At 51.8% G+C, this 25832-nt stretch overlaps 1 protein-coding gene and 1 long non-coding RNA gene across 4 annotated transcripts in view; one reads left to right on the top strand and one right to left on the bottom strand.

Moving 5' to 3' along the window:
• The window catches only part of mgat4c (mgat4 family member C), a 61765-nt gene that overhangs the window by 8985 nt on the left and 26948 nt on the right, over positions 1-25832 (bottom strand). For both annotated transcript variants that reach the window (XM_003967790.3, XM_029841561.1), the window contains one exon: positions 22681-22764. The gene's annotated coding sequence lies outside the window, so the exon portion shown is untranslated. The remainder of the gene's footprint in view (positions 1-22680; positions 22765-25832) is intronic.
• LOC115250998 (uncharacterized) lies at positions 3461-24988 on the top strand. Of its 2 annotated transcripts, XR_003889545.1 has the most exons (4): positions 3461-3667; positions 16900-17081; positions 23962-24255; positions 24716-24988. It is a non-coding gene; the product is annotated as an uncharacterized lncRNA (long non-coding RNA). The 2 variants fall into 2 exon arrangements; XR_003889544.1 differs by lacking the exon at positions 16900-17081 and having other exon boundaries at positions 3466-3667.

The raw sequence follows: 25832 nt of genomic DNA, 5'->3' as shown, positions 1-25832 counted from the left end.
AGCCGAGGTCACCTCCAGGTCAACTCCGAGAAAATGAGAAAATGGTTGAAGGGGCAAAAGGCAGATAGCAGCAGAATCCTCATTCAGCAGCGGGGGGGGGGGGGGGGGGGGGGGGGGGGGAGGGGCTGGCAGGCCTTCCTAAAGGCTCCATGGTGGAACCAGGACTGGCGGACACAGTAGGATGGCCCAGTTTCTCCCACTATACAGCACCGACGCCAAAGTGCTCTTAGGAAATGAAGCAGACGGAGGACGGCCAAACATTAGCTGAGTGGACCGGCGCCAGCGTCCAGTCACACAGGGTCACCGCGGGTTTGAGTCCTGGACCGGCGTCACCACTGTTCACCACTACTAACTAATGAGGGGATGAGAAGAGTCTCCTCAACGCACCCCGTACAAACTAGCTGCTGCCTTTTTTAGGTCCAGTCCCAACAAACGGACCTGAGGGGCAGCCTGGCGATGGTCAGGTGACCAGCCCCCAGCGTGTTCCGGCCCCTCTCCCAGTGGCTGCTGGGACAGATTCCAGCACCCCTCAGGACCCTAATTAGTGAACGAGTGGTGAAGAGAAAATGGATGGATGGGTCTGAAACCTGCGGCCCTTCTGTTCCGGGTCATCCCTCCTGTTTGTGTAAATGCAGGCTGTTCTCCCCACTGCTGCCCCCCCCCAAGTGCAATGTCTCTTCAACGCTGAATTCTTCTTTTGTGGCTTTGCCTTGAAGAAGACGATTTTTCCAGTTCAGCTCGAGAAACGAGCGATCAGTTTTTACAGTCCTGAAGCGACGACGGAGGGAGCCCTCGGTCCTGGGGAGGAGTTGGTCTGGAGGCAGAACCCTGCTGAGATATGGGCAACGGATGGGAGAACATCCCAGAACCTCACGTTCTGGGGAGTCTCCAAAGTCTCCCTCATCACTATGTGATGAGGAACGTGCAGGATGTCCGATCACTAGAAGACATTTGTCTCCAAATATCAGCAGATTCAAAACAGCTTGACTCAGCTGTGATGCTGATGCAGAACCAAGCAGACGTTCATGGCCAACAACAGCGTCTGTGACCTCTGACCTCTGTGATTAACCAGCTCCGTGACTCAACTTTCATGACAGCGGATTATTGGAACGTTAAACCCTGTGTTTCAACTCCCCTCGCCAATAATTCCCTTCTGCAATCATTATTTTTGCAGTTCAAGTAGTCCAGTTGCTGTGGGAAATGGATCAAAAGAGCGCTTGAAAAACCCAGGGACACTTGAAGGCACCATGTCCAAACCTTCCCCAGGCCAGACGTGTTGTGTCGCCTTTTGTGCTGCCTGGACCCGTCTCGCAGCACGTGGAGCCTCACAGCAGCATTAATGTGTGACGTGTGTTACGAGGCAGAGCGAAGCTGCGCAGCAGCGGCCTGAAATGTTCCTGCGACAGCTCCAGAGATGAAGGCGCGGCGGGATTGTTTCTCCTGAATATGACTGTTGTGTAATTACCTTTCAGGTGGACGCGCTGCTGTCAGTCTGAGGCGCTGACGAAGGACGCCCTCTACCTTTGAAGTGCTTCCTCTCGCCTCAAGTAAAAAGAGTTCACAACCGAAGAAAGAAAAGGAGAACTTTGTTTGCTAGCAGCCTGCGGCCGGCGTTCAGCCGACGCCTCTGATGCTGAAATTACATATTCAGAACGTTGGTGGTAAAAGGCGCCGAGGAGAGGCAGAATCACCGGCATCCTGTCAGGGAGACACATTTCTGCACTCTGTTCCAGCACCGGAGAATCAGGAAGCCAGGAAAAGCTGTCTGGACTGTGCCCCCAGTCCCGGCCTCCACCCGGCACCACAGGAAGTTCTGATCAGCATCGGGACACTTTGGACTGTTGAGAGCTTTAGATGAGCTCGTTACTGGCTTCCACCTGGGGACCCTACAGTGATTAGGCTGCTGTCCTAACTGGACTCCACCTGTCCGAGCTTCCCAAGCAATTTTCCAGCTTCCTGTACAGTGAACGCATCTCGCGGTTGCAGTGAATCTACTCGTTATAGCGATTAAGCCATAATGAATATGAAGTGGTCCTTAGTCCCAATTAATCTCATTTTAAATGGCTGCTTCTGTCCAGATGCCGTTTTAATAAGCCACTGTTTGTCCCACAATCCGTACGATTTGTTGACATAAAACCGACCGGATGTATTTCACTTAGTTTGAATCAAAACCAAAAAAAAGAGAATAAAATGATGTAAAAGAAGGTGTGGGTAACACGTGAGCTGCTTGGTAACGCTGGAGGGGCTCATTCACAGCGACTCTCCCATCAAACTGCTCTGAAAATAACAGTGAGAGCTTTTAGCTCTTAGCAATGACATTATTAAACTCAGGAAAATCTAGTTTGTCTCCATAGGATGAAGCCGCTCTGACGCAAATTTAGATGGAAAATCTTTATGGGCAGCTCATAAACAGAAGCTCCGTGCCGGCACAGCCTAATTCTTTTTTTATTGCATCATGAAATCCACCTCACAGAGAAGGTTGCTGGAATGCAGTAAAAGGAGAAGCTGAATGTGGTCGGACGCGGAGCCGTCCTGCGTCAGAGCCCAAAACCGCTGAGAGACGGATCAAACGGGAGCCGGCATCGCGAGCATGTCAACAGCGCTGCTTTCAGAAGAAAACAAATCTCTCATTATCGACCGGGAGGCCGCCGACGGCTCCTCGGCCTGCTTGAAGGTGTGTATTTACCCACCAGGGTGGAGGGGCCGCGCGACCGTCGGCATCCCAGCAGTTACCCTTCAGCAGCCGGCCGACCGGAGGGCCAGACCCCATTAAAGATGCATGTGACCACCGAGTTGAGCCTAAAAATCTTCACGGCTTCGTGTTGCTCCGGTAAAATATTCATGATCCACACCTCCGCGTGAGTGTGAGTGTGTGTGTGAGTGTGTGAGTGAGTGTGTGTGTGAGTGTGAGTGTGTGTGTGAGTGTGGACCTCGGAGCTAAGGTGGCTCTTGCTCTCGTGTGGCCAGGACATACGTCAGTGCTTTGGCAGCAGAGGTGCCTCATGTGTCATGCAGAGAGACGAGTGTGTGTGTGTGTGTGGGTGTTCGTGTGTGTGTGTGTCTGACTGACAGGTTGAAGAAGGGCTTCATATTCAGTGTGTGTGTGTGTGTGTGTGTGTGTGTGTGTCTGTGTGTTTTGGGGTAAAGGTCCCGCATTGAACCGTCTGACTGCAGGTAATCGAGGGGCACTTTCAGAATAAAAGCATGACTGCTAAAAATTTTATTCTAAACAATAAAAATGAGTTTTGGGGGTCGGGTAAATGTGGGTAAACGTGGGTAAATGTGGATAAATGTGGGTAAATGTGGGTAAATGTGGATAAATGTGGGTAAATGTAGATAAATGTGGGTAAATGTGGGTAAATGTGGATAAATGTGGGTAAATGTGGATATTGTGTTTTGTGGAATTCTCCTATTTCATCTTTATTTTTCCCTAATTATTTCTTTAATTCTTCTCTTTAATCTCTCTTCAATTATTTCCCTCTAAGGGATAAAATGGTTTCATTGACTAAAGGCCGATACGTCCTTGGTAGCTAGGCTAGTTTAATGAGCGCTGTCTCTTTAAGTAGCGTCTGCACTTTGTGCCCATGTGACCCTTCTGACTGGTTAAAGGAAGCGGGAGATTTCAGTTGCTACCTGTCCACATTCTTACCTGGTGTCCGGCTGCTTGGTGAGTTTTATTGGGTTTCTTACTTTCTGCTGGCTTTGTCATCTGCTGTCATGGTGGCTCCTGCGGTGCTGTTGGGTCTACTTGGTAAAGCTAATGATAAGTTCTGGATAAGTCTTGGGTTTGTTTGGTTTACTTGTGTCACTGTCATTGTCTCCATGCTCCTAAACTTAAATATTGATATTGTGATGTTGTTAATGGAGATGGATTTGGTGTTTGACCGTCTTTCTGAAGCTTTAATGTTTGTTCAGGTTGCTTTTTCCCTTGCTTTGGAATGTTTGATTGTTTGACCAGCTTGTAGCGAGGATGTCCACTTCCTGGTTTGCCCAGTGGTTTCTGGGAGCTGTAGTCCAGCTGTGTTTCCTCTGGAGAGACAGAGGCTATTGGGGCTGCTGGGCTATATCAGATATGAGACATACATAAATGCTTGGGATTTGCTACTTTGAATGTTATGTGTTTTCATTTGCTGCTGATATTTGAATATGATGCATAATATGTGTGAAGTATTTAAAATGCATTTGTTCACTGACATCATGCTATTGAACTTTTATGCCCCATCAGGATACAAAATGAATTAGTCGCATTTTAAAACATCTGGTGTAATGCTGTTTAATATTGCAATGTGTATGTAAATGCTGGAAAGTTGTACTTATAATGCGCATGAGTGAAACCTTGATTTCCTGATTTCAGGTTTATTACCTGCTCACTGCACTTTGGAAATAAAAATAACAAAAGTGGAAAAATTGAATAGAGTAATATCCTTATAGTTTGATGATGCACCCTCCTGGCTCTCATAGCTGATTAAAGGGGACCCTGCCCCGGTGCATCTTTCTGTGAATGAAGTGTGTTAGAGCGCCCTCTAGGCGAACTGGCCGTCCTCTTCGGCGTGTTTTTGGGATGGATTTGTGGTTTTGAGCTAGTAAAGTTCCACCAAAGTTCCGTACGGAACACACATTCCTGACATCCGTGGGCATCTTTCCCAGCCTGTCAGTCACAGCCAGACTGACGCGTTGCTTTTCTGATCCATTTGGTCTCCAGAGACTCAAATAGTTTCAGTCGACTAATAAACCGTCAAAGAGTCTAAAAATATCCAGCAGCCGCTTCGTTCCGGACACAAAGGGAAACACGACAAATGGCTGTCAGACAGCGATCAAGCTGCCCTGGAATTACTGAGCTGCTTCCTGTCTGGGAGTGCAGAGCAGCACAGCACTCGGCGCAGCGGCGCCAGAACCAAGTGCTGCTGCTCTGCTGCTACTACTCCTGCTCTGCTGCTGCTATGATTCTGCTGCTGTTGCTGTGATGCTACTGTTGCTTCTGCTGTGTTGCTCTGCTACTGTTGCTGCTGCTCTGCTGTTGTGATGCTGCTGCTCTGCTGCTGTTGCCCTGAGGCTACTGTTGCTTCTGCTGTGTTGCTCTGCTACTGATGCTGCTGCTCTGCTGTTGTGCTGCTGTTGCCCTGAGGCTGCTGCTACTGATGCTGCTGCTCTGCTGCTGTTGCCCTGAGGCTGCTGCTACTGTTGCTTCTGCTGTGTTGCTCTGCTACTGTTGCTGCTGCTCTGCTGTTGTGATGCTGCTGCTGTTGCCCTGAGGCTGCTGCTACTGTTGCTCTGCTACTGTTGCTGCTGCTGTTGCCCTGATGCTACTGTTGCTTCTGCTGTGTTGCTCTGCTACTGTTGCTGCTGCTCTGCTGTTGCCCTGAGGCTGCTGCTACTGTTGCTTCTGCTACTGTTGCTGCTGCTCTGCTGCTGTTGCCCTGAGGCTGCTGCTACTGTTGCTTCTGCTGTGTTGCTCTGCTACTGTTGCTGCTGCTCTGCTGTTGTGATGCTGCTGCTGTTGCCCTGAGGCTGCTGCTACTGTTGCTCTGCTACTGTTGCTGCTGCTCTGCTGCTGTTGCCCTGATGCTACTGTTGCTTCTGCTGTGTTGCTCTGCTACTGTTGCTGCTGCTCTGCTGTTGTGATGCTGCTGCTGTTGCCCTGAGGCTGCTGCTACTGTTGCTTCTGCTGTGTTGCTCTGCTACTGTTGCTGTTGCCCTGATGCTGCTACTGTTGCGTCTGCTGTGTTGCTCTGCTACTGTTGCTGCTGCTGTTGCCCTGATGCTGTTGCTTCTGCTGTGTTGCTCTGCTGTTGTGATGCTGCTGTTGCCCTGATGCTTCTGCTGTGTTGCTCTGCTACTGTTGCTGCTCTGATTCTGCTGCTGTTGCTCTGATTCTGCTGCTATTGCTCTGCTGCTGCTACTACTGTTGCTCTGATGCTGTGATTCTGCTGATGCTGTTGCTCTGATGCTGCGCTGCTGCTGCTCCTGCTACTACTGTTGCTCTGATGATGCTGCTGCTGCTGCTGCTACTACTGTTGCTCTGATGCTGCTGTGCTGCTTCGTGCGTGGCCCCGTGCTTTGATGCCAGCAGTGAGCCTCGCTCCATCTTCTCTCACCTGGTTTTCTGGGCTCAGGTTGCTGCGTGGCCGATTATTGCCGTGTGTTCAGGAAGCGCGACACTGCGGGCGCTCAGCCAGGGGCCGCTCGCTCGTCTGAGCCTCACCGGCTGTGAAATGCCCCCCGCTGACAGGCAGGGAGGGGGGGGCAGCACAGTTCAGACTGTAGCTCGCCTCTGTTGGCGGGAGGCTCATAACTTTGCGACGGCGTCCTCGGCAGCTCAGGTCGACCTGCTGGAGCGGAGACGAGTCGTCTCCCTTTAGTTTCCAACGAGCCGTTTTCATTATTTTGCCCCACTTATCAAACTGGGACACGCGATGGCTCCTGCACGGTTCGGTCGCCACTCCTGCGCAACCATAAAGCAGAAAATCTCCATCCAACTGACGTTTCACGCTGGGGACGGCGCCGCCGCTAACTCCCGCCCGAGCTGGCATTTGGAAGTCGGACGCGGCCTCCCCCGGGACGCGAGCCGTGTTGTCAGAAAAGAAGGATTTTTTATTTTTTATTCTTTCACTTTCATTCTCCACTTTGGCAGCTGCGGAGCGACCGGCCCCGGTGAGCCGACAAAGCCCCCGCGTTCCAACGTACATGCTGCACAGCAGGGAGCCTCTCGAAATAGACAACAACAAATATGCATGGCGTGTTTTTCATGGCGCTAAAAGGGAGCTGGAGCATGCGAAACATCTCAGCGTTGCTGTGGACACGGTTGTCAGATGGTGCCGCTGCTTCCTGCTGCAGCTTTTGTTGCAACACGGACGAGCAGAGGACGAACATGCAGCTTCCTCAAGGAGGCCAGAAAATAAAAGCAGCCTTCTGAGAACAGCAGCGTCTCTATTTTCAACGACCTTGGCAGCAAGGTCGTTCAGTTGGAGGAGTCTTCAGAATAACGAGAACAAATAACACAAACAGCACGAGAGGAGTCTTGTGAGGAGATGAGAAAAAGCTCGTTCCACAGAACCAGGACAGACGGCGCGCCTGATCGCTTTACCTGTAACGAGGGCTAATTAAATGATAACGCCACACATCACTGTTACGCGTTTGCTAGCATCTGTCTTCATGTGACCGCGGACGCCATCCAGTGCAGCGCGCAGTGCACGGCGCTCAAACGCCAGAGTCAGGTCGTCATTAGCAGGGAAATAAGTTGATCACAAACATTCCTGCGTTCAGCAGAAATGTAGCGGCAACACGTTCAATCCCGAGCGGCCTTCTTCGACGACATAAATCAGGATGTTTTCTTCCAATATTTCCTCATTTGTGCGGGATGTGAAAATCTCCCTTTTCTTTTTATGGACCAAACAAACAAATATCTTGGCCTCGTTTCCGTCTGAATGGACGAGGGATTACTTCTCACACGGAGCGTCGCTGCTCGGAGCGCTGAACATTTGTAATGATCCTCATCAACGCCGTCGTTCTCCGGTTTAGCTGAGGACCCGCGGCCCCGTTTCCGTGGGCCTTAACTGGGGTTGTGGAGCTCCAAACTGGGCTGTTTGTTCCACAGCAGCACAACAGATCTCACTGATCCTTGAGATGCTTTTGTGGGAGTTCCTCGTGGGGCCACATTAACGGAGCGTCTCCGACTGTCCGACCCAGCAGAGCTCTTTCTTCTGCTGCAACCTCTGTGTTATTCATCATAACTGGATCAAATTTAAGAATTGCAGCTGAATTATTGGCCCATGTCCCATCACATCTGAGGTAATTCATTCTCCCCCCTCCCTCTGGTTAAATTAGATTAACACCGGAGCCTTGGCTCGGGTAAAGAAATGGACATTGATCCATTTAACCTTGTCCACAGCCCATCTCTATTCCGTAGCCCTTCGGCCTCGCTGTGGATGTGACTGAGGGCTGCAAATTCCTTTATTACCACCTCTGCTAATGGGCAGAAATAAACCAAAAGACTGTTTTCCTTGTTGATATGTAGGAATTATAGTCTTGTCAAGAGGACGGCAGACTGTTCAATTATATGCCGAGTTCCCTCCTGACGGGAGCAGCACAGCAATGATCCAATCAGCAGCGAGTCCTCTGGTTAATATGGCCTGTCACGTCTGAGCTCCCTTATCTCTGCCTAATGCCGCTCAACGCCAAAGGGGCATCGTGGACAAATCATTCCAATTGATTTAGAGTAGCGAGAAGCCGCCTCCTCCAGCAGAGTAAATACCAGGCTGGCTGAAGGAGGCTTGATGGCGGAGCTTTTGTCCGGACCGGCTGCAGAGTGCAGGCATGGCTAACAGCTGACATTTAACAGAGACAACAGCACCACCTTCGCCCCATTTAGCACATCCAGAACAAAAACTGGGCCCATTCCCACGGCTGCCCAACCAAAGTGTGTGTGTGTGTGTGTGTGTGTGTGTGTGTGTGTGAGATAGACTTCTGGGAATGTGGAAGTGCACATGTGGGTCATGAATAAAGCAACGGCGTTTTCCTGATGAAGGACTGGGAATCTGGGAATGGCCCACTCACACCCGGGATCGGCTGCTCCACCGGCTCAGCCAGCGTCGACTTGCTGCTTGTAATTCTCTCGGGAGATTGGACCTGACAATCTTCGTCTCGCCAGACACAAAATCCTGTTTATCTGTCGAGACGAGCGCCCGCTATTCTCTCCACAGCTCTGCCCGCAAGCGCTCCGAGCCGACTGTCTTGGACGACATGAAGACGCGGCCGATAGGAAAACCGGCGGTGCCACCAATAATCCTGACACGGAGAAGATTGGTCAGCCATCTCCGGCTGGACTGCAGGAGCTCATTCAGGACTTCAAATAAGGAGAGAAAAACAAACAGTTTCCCCCCAACATTAGTTAGCTTAGCTTAAAGTCTGGCGGTGGATGGAAGCCTGTTAGCAGGCAGACTCCAGCATCATCAGAAGTCCTGTGTGACTCCTATCCAGGATTGTTGACTATAGAGTAATCTAGTGCTTAGCTGAAGTTGATTGTAGAATTCTGAGGCTCCACGAACCAAAGCCTTTAGACAGTCTCCAGATCACTTCTGCGCGGTGGCTTACCCACAGTTTGTCCACATAAGAGAGACTAAAGACAGAAGGATTAGAGTTTTAAACATGGCTTGAAGAGGACAAATGTGCTCAGCCGGGGAGAGAGATGGCAGCCGAACGGAGCGGCGAGCCAAGGCGCCGGCGGAGAGTGCGAGGGAACTGTCGATGGGGTTTGTTGGATGGAAAGGAGAGATGTGAAGCTAAGGTCAGGCAGATGGCGGCTGATAATGAGGGTGTAGAGACGCAGGGAGGAGGGGAGGCAGGCTGGACTCCAGCTGGGCTCTCCACAGAAACACGCAGCGTCCTGCAGGGACAACGGTGCGAGGAGGAGGGACGGAGCGGCACCGACACAGCTAGCCCAGTAGCTGCGCGTAACCTTTAGCAAGAACACATAAATGTGACAAATATTTTAGCATCTGCGCCTGTGAAATTCCCAAACTCCTTCTGGGATCATTCATTTCAGGTGGCTCGACCCCACCGCCGTTCGTGAGTCGACATTAATGCATAATTAATAAGAAACAAATGACTCTGTGCTAATGAAATATGTGCGTGTGTGTGTGTGGGTGGCTGTTTGAGGGAGAGAGCGAGAGTTTGCAGGATGTCAAAAACATTCACGCTCGTCTAAAATGTGAGGGGATGACACCTCAATGGATAGAAAACTATCCAGAATTTGCTTCCAAGATTCCAGACCGTATTCCCAAACTGGGAACGTTTGTAACAAGGTCAAAATGATAAGCTTCATCGATACGGGGGTAAAAATCTCAGCTTTACAATCATCAAAAAGAAAAAGTGTAGCCAAAAGGACGACGCCGCTTTTCCCGTGGATGTTCCCGAGCACGTCCAGATGGGAATCACTTGGAGATGAGAAGGGGACCGACAATTAAGGATCTCCAGGAGACGTTGGGAGAGCAGATGGCCGAAAAGAAGAGATCTTTTAGAAGGAGAGCGCGGCAGCTGCAGCATGAAAAGAGGACGCAGAAGAGGGAACGGCCCAAGAATCCGAGGGTGCGGCACAATTCCCCACAGCTGGAGGAGGCCGTACGTCACAGCCACAAACGAGGAAGAGACATCACGGTCGATGGTCGGGAGCCTGCGGGCTTCCTTAGCGGAGACCCAGGAACGATCTGAGACCGGACCGCTGAGTCGGCACTTTGCTGTTCGTTAACAAGATATCTCCACCAGATGCTGCTGCGTTTCGGAATGTTCTGTTTTTCCGTTTCAGTGAAACACGTCTACTTTATTGAGTTCCCCCCCCCCCCATCAGGCCGTGATGACGACGGACAAGCACCAATGATTTTTTTTTCATTAGCAACTTATATCAATATTCCGGATGACATTCCACACACGACGCATCTCAAGCAGACACCACAGTGAACTATTAGCATTAGCATTGATCCAATGGTCACATCCACGGGGGGGGGGGGTCAGCCAACTGAACTTTGTGCTCGCTGCTCCGTGACCCCCCCCCCCCCCCCCCCCCCCGAGGACGGTTGCATCACGACTGAAGCTAGGGGGCGGGGCCTGTTCAGTTCGCCGCGTGGTTTAGTTTGGCTCCGGGTTAGCGTGGGCGAAAGCTAACGGGACCGTTGATCTTCATTTATGACGCGCTGTCTGATCTTGGCTGCTGGGCCAATAACAGCATCAGTTTAAAGCCTTTCATTACGGAGGGGGCAACACTCCAACGGCGACCGCCGTTTCCCCTTAATCTTGGCGGCTGGAAGGAGAAAATAAAGCACGCGCAAAGACTCAAGCTCCACACGGGATAAAATCTATTCTGTTATTGCACTGCTGCTGCTCGAGGGCCTTCAAGCTAAAGGTAACGCCCGGGATAAATTTATGGCCGAGCTGCTCCATGTTCCATGAGGGCTCGGAATTGTCCGGATTGTTAGAGTCACAACCGAAATGAGGAATGACCCTCTGGAGACGAATCAACGGTGACATACGATATCCTTCAAATGGGAACGTGTGCTGTGTTAGCAGCTAATGCTTGATGCATGAATACCACTGCTGCAGGAGCCTGGCGTCCACGTGCGCTCTTTTCATTAAACCTCCCAGCTGACGAGACACCCCGCCATTCCGAACTTGGCCGGATCATATTTCCACCATTCATTCCTCCTTCTCGCCAACCCAGACTGATTTGTGGGGCTGCTCTTTGCCAATTAATCAAGAGCCGGAGCAGAAGCAGATTGGCAACATTTCAGCTAAGCTAATAGGGCACTAAAGTGGCTGCACGTTCCCATCTTTTATAGGGCATAAGTCCGTCCATTAAAGCAGGACAGGGCTCCTCCAGGGCCTAACTTTTGTCGTCACGTACTAAATAATAATTGGTTTACCAAAGGTTAATAGCTCAATAGATACCAGGCCATTGGAATTTAATTGTGCTGTTAAATGCCGTCGTTGATTCTGCAATAGCTCATTTGACTTGGAATGAATGAGAACTCAGTCCGAGTCCCCGCTGACTCATGAAAGTTGCTAACTGACGCGCTGTCTGTGCCGGCAGCTCAGACCGGACTTTCTGGAACTGACAATTCCTCTGCTTTTCATTCATTAATTAAGGACTGTCTTTGACTTTCCTGCTGTCAGCTTTATTAGCGCTGGCAGATACACTCAAGTCAGCAACCTCAGCCGCACACGGGAGCCGCCGTCTCCCTCGGCTGATAATGGGAACATTAAAACGCCGAGCTGGGAGTTTGGGGCTCCATCCGGTTATGCATATTAATTCTCAGATCCTCAACAGTGGGTTTAATGGAAGTTGGAAAAGATGCTTTCTGAAATCACCCTTTTGAAAATATGTTTAAGAGTCTATAAACAAGACAAACTCGATCATCCGAGCAGCCCTCCGTTCTGGGGGTCCCGGATTCACGCATCAACAGGTCTCCGATTCTCCTTAAATGTTCTTCCCATTATCCTCCTGCTTGTTGTTGCTGCATTAATATTTAATAGCAGAGACCAAAAGAAAGGAGGTGTACGGTTGCACATCAAGGAGGGTTTTTTCCCCGGGGAAGGCATTCTGTGCACGTCCTGTCAGGAACGCACCCTAATGGAGGCCTCATGAATTATGAGGACATCCGCCGCCGCTATCAGCTCGTTCCAAAGTGACGCCTGGCTCGGGAGCGCTGTATCAAATGAACCTGGAGCAGACTCCCTTTGCTGGTTATCAAACATCCCCTGGCAGGTCTGCTCAGATAGCGCACAATCAAGTCAACTAAAACGTAATTACTTTGTTTACTTACTTCCTCCCCCCGTCTCCAAGGGCAGATGTGACCCAATTAGACCAGCCGCCTGATCATCCCCATATCTTTGTCCAACTTACAGAGGCTGAAGCCGCTCCAGCACCACTGGGCCTTTACGTCACACAGACTCCGGTCCTCACAATCCAGTTGTCGCTGGTTTTCCTCATCCCTGCTCGGTCGGCCGTGCACCTTAAACTCAAACCCTCTCTGGCCGACGCGCCGCTAAATTTCCCTCGGATTTTGGCTTAAATGCTCCGTTCTACAACAAAAACATCCTAAATGAGGCTGTTGAAACCGTTTGAGCAGCAGAACATTCTGAAGTGGTTTCTTACTTTAAAGGATTTCAGCCGTTTGATTCAACACACGCACGCACACACACACGCACTCACACACGCGCACGCACACACACACTCACACACGCGTCAGTAGGTGTTGATTTACATAACGAGTATTAAAGACGAGGATTGCATTAATCCTCCCGAAGCAGGAAAACGCCCCTCCACTCTTCGTTTCGTGCACGCCGAGGCTGCGCCGCACGCCGAGGCTGCGCACGCCGTCTTCCACGCAGGTGACACGAGCACCGCTGGCTGCGTTACGCTGGTGAACGCGAGGCCTCCTCATTTTCTGCCGCCCTGTTTAATGATAAGAGCCATTTCTTTTGTCCACACGAGATAAATTTCCATCTCCATGTTCCCCTTAAACCCCCCCAAAGGAATCTGCCCCCCCCCCCACCCCGAGGCAAAACAGCCCCCCGAGGCTGAAACTGTGAGCGGGGGTCGGTAGAATCAGATTAACCATCAGTTTCCCGCCGTTTTTGTTGCTGCCAAACATTTTGACGAGACTGTCAGGCGGAACGCCGCTGTGGCTCGGAGAGCCGCCATCCCGGGCACCTGACCCCTCGGAGCGTCCAAACACGAGCCTTCCGTCTCCGACTGCTCAACCTGTCAATCTGCCCCCCCCCCCCCCAAAAGCTCATTTTGCCTCCCTCTTGGCCCAGCCGTGAGTGTCACTTCGGTTTAGGTTTCATTGGCTCCCTGGCGGCGTGCTAAAGCTCCGTGGAGGGATTTCTGTCTGCCGTGGTGGACCTGCTGTCCAATTAAAGCTGAGGAGACGTGGGACGAGACAGAAGTTTCCCCAGTGCCTGGTTCGGCCCGACGCAGGCGCTCACCCAGCTGCACTCACACGTCTGAAACGGGCTCCGAACGAGCCGTGGGAGCCGACCCAACAGCCTAAACAGCAGCCGAGTGGACGGATTTACGCCATTGTTTGCATTTTCCCGTTTCCCGTTTTTTTTGGGAGCCGCCTGTTTACACGAATCCCGTCAGGATGCCGGTCTGCCAACATCCCGGAGGGGCTGAATTTTAATACAACCTGATGCTTGTTGAGCTTCCGATCTGCTGCAGATCGCAGGCCTGTCTGGGAGTAATGAGACACTCCTTCTGCCACGGAGCTTTTCCTCAAAGTCCGCTGGATTAGGAATTCACAGCGCGGCCTCTCCAAGACGGCAACCCCCTTTAGTCTGGAAATCAATTCTAATTTTAGCCTCCGCATCGATATCCCGCTCACCGGCGCCTCTCTTTCCGCCTTATTTCTTGTTTCCCATCATCAGGCCGCGCCGCTTTGGTTAAACTCGCTAATTCTGGCGCTTAAGACGGGAGAACATCGGATCGCTCGCCGCCCCTTTTGAATCTGCGTCCAAACCGCCCCTTTGAACCACCGAGGCGTCGGCGTGAGATAGCGGCACTCCTCGCCTTGATTAAAACCTTTTATTCCTTCCCTGACTGCGTCTCCAGGGGATGTCTGGCTACGTTTATTGTTGCCTCCCGTGAGTCGTCGGGCTCGCCGTGGAGCGCGAGCACATCACTGCAGCGGGGATATCGCCCCAGGCAGCACATTAATACAGGGTCACGGGCCGGCGTTCCCCGGAGCTCCTGTCAAATTCCGCTTTCTGATGTAATGTGTGTTTCAGGGCGCGGTGTGACATATGTGCAGGAACCTTCTCGCGCACGTACGTGCTTTTTGGATTCTTTCTGCCCCGATGAATTAACCGACCGGACCCAAAACTGCAAACGCTCCATCCGTGTTGTAGATTGGTGCATTAATCGGGGAGGTTAACGAAAGCGGATCAAACGTGATCGCCCGGCCCGGCTCGTTGGTGCACGTGGACGGGCGTCTGTTCCTAAAGGTTGACAGTGATGAAGGCCGGATTAATGGTCTGGTTCCGGTTCCGGTCGGTTTAGTCATCATCCGTTACACTGGGACGCAAGATTCCACGGTCGTATGGAAGACGTGTGGAGATGCTAACCAACGTTCCCTGTCGCTCGGCGGTGGGAAATAACCTGGTTTTCCGTGATCCCGCACACCTCCGCCTCATCCACCCCGATTTAATCGCCCACCCACAGGAAGCAGTCGCCGCTGAGGGAGAGGATGTGGGACGTTTTAGGGAGGGGACGATGCCACTAAAGGAGCCGGCGGAAGTGCAGCTGTAGCCGCGATTAAATGGCAGAATGTTGCCATCAAGCCCATAATTACTAAATTGTGCTCTACAAAGGCAGCCGGGGCTTTTTTGTCATTTCCTCCAGGTTATGAGTAGCCGAGTAGAAAATTGTCTGGCAGAGGCTGTAGTTATGTACCTGCCTCTGTAACACCTCTGGCCAATTATGGGGTTCTGAAGCCCGTTTCTGTCCTCCGACTCGGGTTTCATCACATTTCCTGGGTGGCAAAAAAAAAAAGTGAATCAATCCGAGTTCCTCGGAGCGCACGGGAAAACTCAAAATTGATGCCAATTACAATTTGATAGAATAGCGGCAGACCTGAGTCTCAATAAGCAAACTCGTGTTCTCGCGCACTTGAAAGCGTCATCAGTCCCGGCTCGAGCACCGTTCCGATTCCACCTACGGGCACACATTCGATGTGTGGTCTAGCGACAGTCAGGTGTCCCACAATGCATTTCACCTCGCCCAGCAACAGCAATGGCAGACGGTGCTTCAGGTATGTACTCCTGAAGTTCACAAGTCTGTACCTGTGTAACAGCCCCAAGGGACTCAACACAAAGGTCCCTGCAACCAGCAGGAGAGCAAGAGTTGCTCAACAATAGCAACAGAGTAATGCGCACGCACGCACGCACGCACGCACGCACGCGCCCAGCCCCAGCGTGGAGGAATACCTAAGGCAGTAGTTTGCTAGAGAGAGGCCAGATAATAAAGCTCCGGCAGGATCAGTGCGGCCGGTCTGTGCTGACTCTCCCCTCATTGTCGGACGCCTCGCTCCCTGGGAGTCGCTCTACATTATCGCTGATCATCAAAGGCTGTCAGGAGAGCGTGGAACTGGGGCTTCCACAGGCTGTCCGAGATGCTCTGCACATCCAAATGAGACGAGCTTATTAATTCTTCAAACGCCACACGGCTTCCTTTTCCCCAAGACTCATTTTGGTGCATTTAAGGATGATAAAAGCTCCGGCAGGGAGCTCTCCCGCCTCTTCTTTTTCCCTACCATACAACATCCATAATGCAGGCACGAGGCTTCGGTTGATCCCGGGAAGGTCGAGCTTGGGGCTTTGGAATAGCTGTCAGGCCTAAAGTCTCCGGTAAGAAAAGAAATGAGATCTCTGGAGGGTTGAAGACTCAGGTGAAACACATGTGGAGGGTGAAGCTGCTTCCAGGGTGTTTCCAGCCACCGCAGACCACCGAGGGTGGGTGTGTGTGTGTGTGTGTGTGTGTGTGTGTGTGTGTGTGTGTGTGTGTGTGGTGATGGAACTTCACATGCGCGCCGCAGAAACCAATTGTAGGAAGCGCAGAGTCATTAGGAGCAAAGTCATTAATCCTTCAAAGTCACAATTTAATTTCAAATGTGAGAGGATTCAATCTCCAACAAGGGGCGACGTGTTAGCGGGGGGGGGGCGTGTTAGCGGGGGGGGGGGCGTGTTAGTGGGGGGGGGACAAAGCCGAGGAATTCATTACAACTTTAACGTTTTCCCTCCATTGCTGCACGTCGGATCTTACAGGAACATCAAAAGCCTTAATTATCTTAATTACGCCGACATTCTGGAGCGAAGAAGCCGAGTGAAAACGGAGGGAAGCGCATGCCTTGCTCATTAACACGCACATGATTTGAATGTTGCATGAGGACTTTAATTGGCGAATTCATGGCTATTGAGGAGCCTCCTTCATTAGAATGGGAGCGCGTCCTTCACTGTGGCCATATTTCCACCTAATGAGTGTGATTCTTTCCCTCCCACTGCGGCGGGACGGGGCCGCGGAGGCCCGCACGCCCCCCCAGACGACCACGATTCTGTTCTAATTAGAAACGAGGAAGCTGTGACCTCATCGCTGTTGGCACGTGACCCCGCTGATGCTATATTTGACACTGGTGCGAATCTCGCGGTGGCAGCGCGTCAAGTGTCGCCAACACCTCGTCGAGCGGTTTGGGCGACGGCGGCGCCGACTCGTTAGCACAAATAGAACCCCGGATTTAAAATCTCGTTTTCCTCCCCGAAGCACCGAGAACGTATCCGGAATAGACGTGATTATATTAGCGCGCTTTGCCTTTTTTAACTGTCATGTTTTATTCATTTAAAAACTCTCGGCAGATTCTTTTCCAACCTCGACTTCTTCGCCGGGATCGAAGCTGGCAGCCAGTTTTCCTCTAACGTTCCTCCGCCTGATTGTTCACGGATGGTTGCCACGGCGCCGGAGGAGCCGCTGATGGGCTGGCTGCTCCATCGAGAGCACGATGGACAAACGCTGCGGGTTCAAGGCCTCAGCAGAGCAGGTTCAAAGATTCCCGGGTTTTTTGTCACAGTGAATTAAATTTGGTGTAATTATTTGATGGAAGCTGTGCAATGTTTTATTTAAGCGTCTGCAAACTGAAGCGCTTGTGAACCACAACTAGCTAAAAGCCCTGAGGGGAGAAGTGGATCGGAGGATTTCTTAACTAACTGAATATCAAACCAGGGCTCGTTTCAGATCTGACCTTGTTGCCGCGTGGCCTTTGAAACGGGACCCTTTTTTTGTACGGTCACACTTAAAAGCAGCTTTGCTTCCAGGCATGTTTCCGTTCATCCCGGGAGTCGAGGACGCATCAGGGCGGGACGCACGGCGTTCGTGTCCTTGTCTCCTCACAACGCCTCGTCCCTCACCCTCGTGGGTTTTGGAGCAGCCTTTCCAGGGTTGCTTCTTCCCTCTTTTCAACTCTGGATTTGCCTCTGTGGTGGGGACGGAGGGAAGTCTGGGAGCTGCACGCCAAACCTGCCGGAGCGAATAAAACATAACTGCATATTCACCCGGTGAAGAATTCATGACTGCCGGCTTCCTGACCATCGCACCTCTGGTCCACAACCCCCAGGGGAACACCTCTATCTCCAGCTCCACTTTCATGCTGAGCGAATATTTAAATGCAGTGTAATTTAGTAACCTGAGGCTGGAAGCTGCAGCCTTCAGCTGACGTCCTCTAATAACCACATTTCCATATATTGATCAAAGACTGAAGCTAATGAAAAGACTGCGGCGCTCGAGATGGTTTCCACTCATTTCTTACAGTCGTTTTTAGGTTTCAGCTTGTGTGACGTGCAAATACAAAAGACAGGAAACCATCAGTTATTTTAACGTGAGCATTTTTACCCCGATTGTCATGAGTTGCCATTTCTATTTCAGTGTGAAAACTATCTAGAAAGCCTCTTCAGAAATAAACGTGTGCTCATGGTTGATATCTGGTTCTGGGCCCACGGCCCTGCATGCCCTGGCCTCTTGTCCCAGGAGGGTGTTGGATAATGTGGGGGGGTCTCACCCTGAGATACAGGTGATCCTCCTACAGGGCCAGATAACACAGCTGGAGGCTCTGTTGGGCAGAAAGCCCCGCGGACCTCAGCAGAGCTAAGACATCAGCAAGCGCCGAGGGGTTGGAGGTTAGCGTAAGCCGCTCTGGGCCACCGCAGCCCACTGACTCTGAACAGGACGGGCAGCTTTGTGCCCCCCCCCCCCCCCCCCTCCGACGCCGCAGAAGAAGAAGAGAAAACGAAGCGAATGAGAATCGCAGCTATTTGAGGAATGATCAATTCTGCAGCAGGTTGCAATAGATCTCCATTAATACTGTGTTTGTTATGCTCGGGCGCTCGAACAATTGACATTCTACAGCAGCCGGCACGCCCGCCGCTCTGAGCCACGCAGCCAGTGGAAAATGCGTCCTAAAACTCCAGACCAAACACGTGTTTACAGACATATTAATGAATGTGCAGCCGGCGGCGGAGACAGCGCGGCTATACGTCTCTTTAGCCTCGGGCATGCTAACAGCAGTGTCAATTTCCTGACTGAGTCCCTCAAGGCTGCCGGCGCAGAAGACACTTTAGTTTGAGGAGCGAGTGGAGGAGGGGGCTCCTCCCTGAATGCTGCCTCTCTGCATGAAAAGATAATTGTCTCCTCTTTACCCAGAGCGACGGGTGTATTTCCATGACCTATCGCAGGTGCTCCTCACCTCTCCAGCACAGCCTGGGATGTCAGTGGTTGGCCATAATTACTTTTGCTGATAGAGGTGAGGGAGGACATTTGCATCGGTGCTCCGGTGCCCCTCCCCCGACTCTCAACGTGCAGCTTTTAATGTCACTGTAATCTCTAAAGGTTAGCGTTGTCGTCACCGCGCTCTGGCTGCACAGCTCGCTGATTCAGTGCTTTGGAAATGGGTTTGACACCGAGGTCCAGTAAACACAAGAACACACGCGTGGCCGTGAAAACACCCACATGAGCTCAAAACAGACGGGCGCTGCTGCGCCCCGCAATCTTTCCCAATTTTATTGAGCCGTGCACAACAAAGGAGAGCAAGGTTGCCAAAGATCGAGGTTCCCTCGCGCAGCAGCAATTAACCGGCAGTCTGCTGTTAAACCACCGACAGCTGGAGGTCCGACCGGGACCTGGACGGCCTCTGAACTTGCTGCACGTGACCGTTCGCCCGGTTGGCGGAGGAACGTTTCCATGGATCTTTCTCAGAATTTGGGGTTTAATAGGAAAAGGGGAATTCTCCTGCGGTCAATGGCGCCGGGGCGGAGATGTTTCCGAGAAGAAGAGCAGCGTGAACCTCTGTCGGCGCCCACCTCTGCTCCTCCTCCTCTTCCACCCCGACAAACGGAGCGAGCGCCGCGCTCTCTAAATGCCGCCGCCACCCGGAGCAAGCGCGTCTGTTCATCGCACTTCCTCCGTTCCTCCTCTCTGCCGTTGTGTTTCTGGGATTGTGGTGACATTTCCAAGTGCCAGATCCTTGCCTGGAGACACTGCGCGTGCCCACACCTCCCCGCCTCCAACAACAAGCACACACACACCCAGGGCAGAAACACACACTCCTCGCCTGGAGCCGGCCCCCGTGCGCTCAGCTACCTCAGAAGCAGGAGCCTGGCATGAGCGCCCACTCTGGGATTCTGTGCTCCGCCTGCCAATGCGGCTCTTTTGATCCGCAGCCAGCTGATGACAGATCTACATTAAGCTCTCCGTCTTCCTCTGCCCGGGCGGCTTCTGCTCCTGCTCGCCGACACTGAAGCGAAATGTTGCCGTACGTCCGCGAGCTTTGGAGGGAATCGGTGCCCCCCCCCGCGCGGGGGTCGGAGCTGGAAATGAGAGAAATCCAGAATCCCGCCTGCAGGAAAATGTCATGTGGGCGTAAACGGACGCGTCTGACGAGCACCTCCAAAGGAAAAAAGGAGGAAAAATCCACAATTGTTTAGAATGGAACTAATGGGAGACGCAATTAGTGCTGCGCAACCACAAGCGTCAATCACATGTTTTTTATTTATTTTTATGACGGAAACGCTGCGCTGGTGATGATGAAGAGGGAGAATTCGGCATTTTTCTTTCTTTTTTCCCCAAATCTCTGATTTTATTTCCCTGATGTCAGACGGCTGCTATAAAAAGATGCTTTTAGCTCCGGCTATTGTTGCACATGAGTACATGAAGTTCCTCACAGAGGGGAGGGTAATTGGTGCTCCAGGGTCATTAAAAATGGGTCTGGAGGTTTCAGTGTGTCTTCTCTAAAATCCAGCACTGTAGGCCCAAATCCAGGAGACAAAGAAAAAAACGATTGGATCAATTATAGAAATAAGAATGTAGGAAGTGTCTAGATTCAGCCGCTGGGACGAGCTTCACGTGTTGAAGCCTCACACGATCAGAAGAAGCGATTTAATCCGCTCGTGTTCTGTTCGGCTGCCTGAGACCAGAAGGAGAAGTTTAAGTGAAAAATGATTCCAGAAAAAGCTGCAAGCTCAGGAAGAGGCTCTGGGAATATTTGTTCTGCAACAAATGTTGGAATTCATGATGATCTGAAGATAAAAGTAATCATTTTAGCCAAACACTCCCGAACTTCTGAAGAATAACAGACGCTAAGACTTGACAACAAGACAGTCCCCATCTGTGGGGCACGTGCACACCGGGTCCCGACTGTGTTTGTATAATGAAGCGCTCCTCCCCGAGAGCGGCTGCGTGCACGGCCGAGGCTGCGTGCACGGCTGTGGATGGAACAGCTGCCGCGGAACACGGCGGTGACGGAGCCGCGCCGCTACAAACACGCGGCCAGCTGGGATTTCTAAAGCCGCTCATCTGCTTATTAGCACAATGTGCAGCCCGAATATCTCCACGCCGTGATTCAGCGCGGCAGGCGGCTGCAGCGGGATGGGGGGGGGGGCGTGTTGTCCCCTGAACAGCCCCTGTGAGGGGTCGCGACCCCTGCTCACCCTTAACAGCAGAAACCCAGAAACCATTTGTATTTTGGCGTATTTCCCGGCATATTTCCATGATTCCTTTTCTATGAAGCTCCGGCGTGACTGTTCGCACCTTCGCTCGCACACTTTCAAAGTCAGTGTGAAAGGTTTGGAAGTGCGACTGGCTCAAGAACCGGAATCTCCCTGATTGAGGAGATTTGGGCTTTTTTTAAAGCGCTGGCGTTAAGCTGGCCACGCTGCCCTGGTTTGTGACAGGAATCTGCTGCTTTTGTCTTTCAGAGCTCGGCTGCTCTGGTTCGGAGCTCGGCAGACGGTGCCGCTCCGAGCCGCTCCGAGCCGCTCCGTCCTACAGGGGAAACAGCCGTCCGGATCAATCTCCCACTGGAGACGTTTGCGGTTTAAATTGAACTTGTTTGCTATTTTCCATTCTCAAAGGTCCAGTGTGGAAAATCCTGTTTTATCTGACAGGACTGATGAGGAGGAACACGGAAGTGTATGAAAACATGGAGATCAGAAGGTTATCGTCCACTCAAAGTCTCCGTCCTCGTGTCCCATCCTGGACAGCCTCACCTGACTCATTGAAGTCCCCCCACGTCCAAGCTTGTTTTTCAGTGTTTTTGAGGTCTGTTTTCCTGACCCTGAACTTTCCTCCTGACTTATTTATGCCCTTTAGGATCTGGTTCTCTTCATGTTCTAACTGCTGCCGGCCTGTACGACTGTTTTCCTTCCGTGTGAAAAGCAGAACGGAGCCTTTCGGTGCTCCAGGAACAAAACACAACCTTTCTATTGTCGCCTCTTGACTCCTTACCTTTACTTCCATCAGCCATTAAAACACCAGAGGGATGATGAATGAGCGTCATCTGGGAGCAGCACGCACGCACGCACGCACGTTGTTGTTTTGTTCATGTCTTAATCAAGACACAAGTTGAGAGGCTCCTCGGGGGCTTCACATGTCATCGCAAAGCTTTTTCTCTTCTCACCTTTTTGTACAAAAAGCACCAAAGTGACAGAAATGAAAACATTAGAACAATAAGCTGAATATTGTCCTCGACGGAGCGGAGCGGCACGGCTGTCGACGCGGCTCCACGTCTGTTGTGCTCGTGTCCGTGTCACCAGTGTGAGAAGCAATAACGCCAGCAACGTGCAACCGTCGGAGGTCAATATTTCCCCTCCTGATAAAGCCTCTGGGCAGCAGCCGCCGCTCCTCCGGCCAACACAAACACGGCTTTGCCATTTCAGGGTAAACAGCAGCCAACATGAAAATTCCCAGAGAAATGAATCTGAACTTCAGCGATCTGCTGCGATCGCCCGACACGAGGGGGAGAAACGGCTCCCGGCTGGTGGGCTGTCGCTCCCATTAGGCCTCCTCTCTATAATGATGCCTCCCTGTAGGAGAACATGCTGCTCACGTGGCTCCTGCCCCAGCAGACACACAGAAATGTGGCCAACATGGATGATGGAACAAACACGCAGTGTTGTGGTGTCCAAGGCAGAAGGGGAACATCCAAAACGGCAGGTTTATCTATGCTAGCATGGAGATGGACGAAGAGATGGAGTCTAACAGCTAACGTTGGAGGAACATCAATTATCGTTGAAGGAATCTCTGCCCAGACGTGCGGGGTCACATTTCAGCTGCACCCATTCAGCACCCGAAGCACCAAAAACAAAGATTACCTGCTGGACGTCAGACGCGTTTGCTGGAGAACGGCTGCAGATTCACCTGGGCTAGATGTTCCGACTGGTCCGCCACAGCTGCATCTGGGAGACAAAGAGGGACGACATCAGTTCCTCTGTGAGGGACACGTGGACCGCCACAGGAAGCTTAACGTTAGCACCCCCCAACATCGACAGGCCTCTAATTCTAAAGCAAAGACCTGTCCCTTGAAGATGACGCTCCTGAGGAAAACTCCACTTTTCCACGGATGTCCTGAAGCGCCGGCTGTTCCCACCTCGCTCTGCCATCAGACATCGGCGGCTGTGGTGGGAAGGCGCAGCTCGCTCCCGCTGGGGCGGGGTAATTGGCTAGAGATGATGGACCATAAACGTACATCAGGGGGGCGGTGGCACAGCTTCAGACATGGAGGCTTTCCTTCTGAGTGGCCGGTGTTTGTCATGTGACCACCAGCACCATCCCTGGACGCTCGGGCCTTTCAAAGCCCGGCTCGCCGCTCATTCAACCATCAGCGTAGAAGCGGGCTGGCACTCACTGTATCTTCTGCTTTCTCCAACCACTCCCAGAGCCCAGGGCCCACTCTGCTGCTATTACCTTCCAATGATATATAATAGGCACGTCCCATTTAAAAGCATCATCACGGTAAAAGATAGGATGCCCTCTCCCTCACCATTACTACCAGCACACAGCGGTGGATAATAGGCTCTCCTCTCCTGCAGAGCTATCGCCACAGCGCAGACTTTTCCTTCCATTACCATAACACTTCTGTCATAATAAGTAGGGCGAGCCTTCCAGTCATGACCACAGCGCTCAGAGAGGAGGTCAGTTGTGTCAGACTGTTTGCTCACACGCTGGTAATTGGGAGAAAAAAGGGCTTGGCGAGGAAATAGCTCTGGCACTCTCCCCTTTCTTCTGTGGTTTTCTGTGCGAGGCAGCAGTTTGCTATGATCCAGGAGCCCCGCTGAGCCGTTTGACCAGTTTTTTTGGGTTTTTTTTTTAAACCAAGGCAGTAATAGAGGGGACGAGGATGAGCGCCAGCTAATTTGACGAACGCAATTGAAAAAGTGAGCAGCGTGTCATGATTTTGTATCGTAACGGATATTTCCTCAGATAGAGCATGTCCTATTCTGCATGCGCTAATACCGTGACACGGGATGAGGATTTCATCAATAAAATCCACTTCATTCGTCTAATCCGCTTTCTTTTTCAGGCTTTTCCAGATTCACTTTGACAGGTCTTGCGTGACAACTTTCTTTCCTCTCTCTCTCTCTCTCTCTTTTCAGGGACAAGCTAAAGACCCTTTCAGTCTTTCAGCAGACTGGAACTTCAAGCCTGAGCTGGGGGGGTTCCAGGCAATGTCCTCATTATTCAGGAAGACACTCGAGGACACAGGAAATAGTACACGTCAAAACGCCGGCTGGCTTTAATGGCACGTGCACAGCCAGTGGGCAGAGGGAGGATGTCGCATGGAGGGGGAGCGAGTCAACCGGGAGGCCGCCCTCCCTCTTCTCCAATGTGGACCACCTGGGAACCTGCTCCTGTTGTCAGGAAGCTAGATCTGGTTTTCCGGGAGGAAGGTGAAATATGGTCTGGGTTATACTAGAGAGTAGAGGCGTGCTGATGCTCTACCTGCCCCTCCCACGTGCACCTCTCAAACCTTCCTGCGTTACTGCCTTCATAAAAGGCAGCCAGCAGAAACCCTGAAAACACCAATTAATCTCCTGCTCACCATAGCTGGCGCCCACTAAAACCCTTCCATTGATTCCGAACACAATGACCATCTCATTTGTACACCAGAGGTGACTGAAGCTGCGAGCAGCAGGCCATGCAAAGCAATTTCATCCCGGCTCCGTATACCCGCTGGAGTGGAACTGTGTTTTGATCGGGGAGATGATGGGGCAGGTGTTCTGGTGCGGCTCCATGTCAGCAAGACGCCTCATTCCATTGCCTTCCAATCTGCGGGCGTGTTGGCGGGCTGGGGTGTCACGCAGCCTCTTTTGTTCCACTCTTAATTGGGGTAATTTATTGTCCTAACAGGAGGAGCAGCTGTGGCTTTGCACCATCACACCAATTAAATCCAGATGCTGGAATGAAAATATGGAGCGGAACGTGATTCGGGAACTAATCACTGATATCAACTCGGATCTGGAGACAAAGGCAGCTGCCAGGTTAGATTTCTCCCAGGTCGCCGCCATCCCGCTGACATTGGAAACGCGGGTTTGAGGAGACTTTGTGAAAAACAAGCAGACCTGCGGCAGACGTTTCGCGTTATTTCCAATAATAAACCCAATTATTTAGGAGAAATGAGAAGCTGCAGGAGTCCGTGAGAGTGTGACTGCAGTGAAATCTGTAATTTAGCGTCAGTCAGTGTTGTGATTGCAACATTACTGCAGATCCAACCAGCCTCCGTCGGGTTCCTGATCTCCCAGTTTTCTGCAATAGCTGTGAAATTGACCAATTATCGTCATTTTCTGAGATCATCAATCAAGCAACGGCCACATCCATTGGCTCCTGACGTACGCCCGCCTATGAAAATCACTGGATGGCGAGATTTTCCCTCCTCCTTTTAGGCCGGAAAATTTCGCAAAACACAGCAAAAAGCTTTGGAATTTGCAGGAGAGCCGCCAAAAATCTGCAGCGGCCACAGAAACACGCGACTCCTGCAGGGCTGGACGGATCCGCCTCAGCGCCACTGCTGTTCAGGAAGCTTCTCCAGCAGGAGGCGGCCCTGACAGCCCATCAGGTGAACTTGAGCAAATGTGGGGGGTGAGGGAGAAGCTGAGAGAAACCAGGTCGCCGTGGCGATGTCTCCAGGGCAGCACTGACCTCGCCGTACTGCGCTCGGACCCCCCCACCTCCTCGGTCCGGGCTCTTTAGACAGGGAGCCCCGGGGACGGACAAATGTGAGTAACACAGAGGATGAAGGCAGCCGGGTCGGCGCCTCGGAGCCGCTCACTCCGACCGCGGATGCTCCTTTGGCTTCAGACTCACAGAGGAGAGGAGGCAGTAATGAGACAATCTGGGCGGCGCCGTGGCGTTCCTGGTCGTCTCACCGAGGTTTCAGCGACTCGTTTATCCGTCAGCCAACATTTGCTTTGGAAGGTGTTGATAAAATATGCAGCGCGCGTCCTCACATCCCGCTTTTAGTGCCTCC

This window comes from Takifugu rubripes, chromosome 9 (assembly GCF_901000725.2).
Source record: "Takifugu rubripes chromosome 9, fTakRub1.2, whole genome shotgun sequence".
Taxonomy (NCBI): domain Eukaryota; kingdom Metazoa; phylum Chordata; class Actinopteri; order Tetraodontiformes; family Tetraodontidae; genus Takifugu; species Takifugu rubripes.
This window is presented reverse-complemented; position numbering and strand designations above follow the sequence as displayed.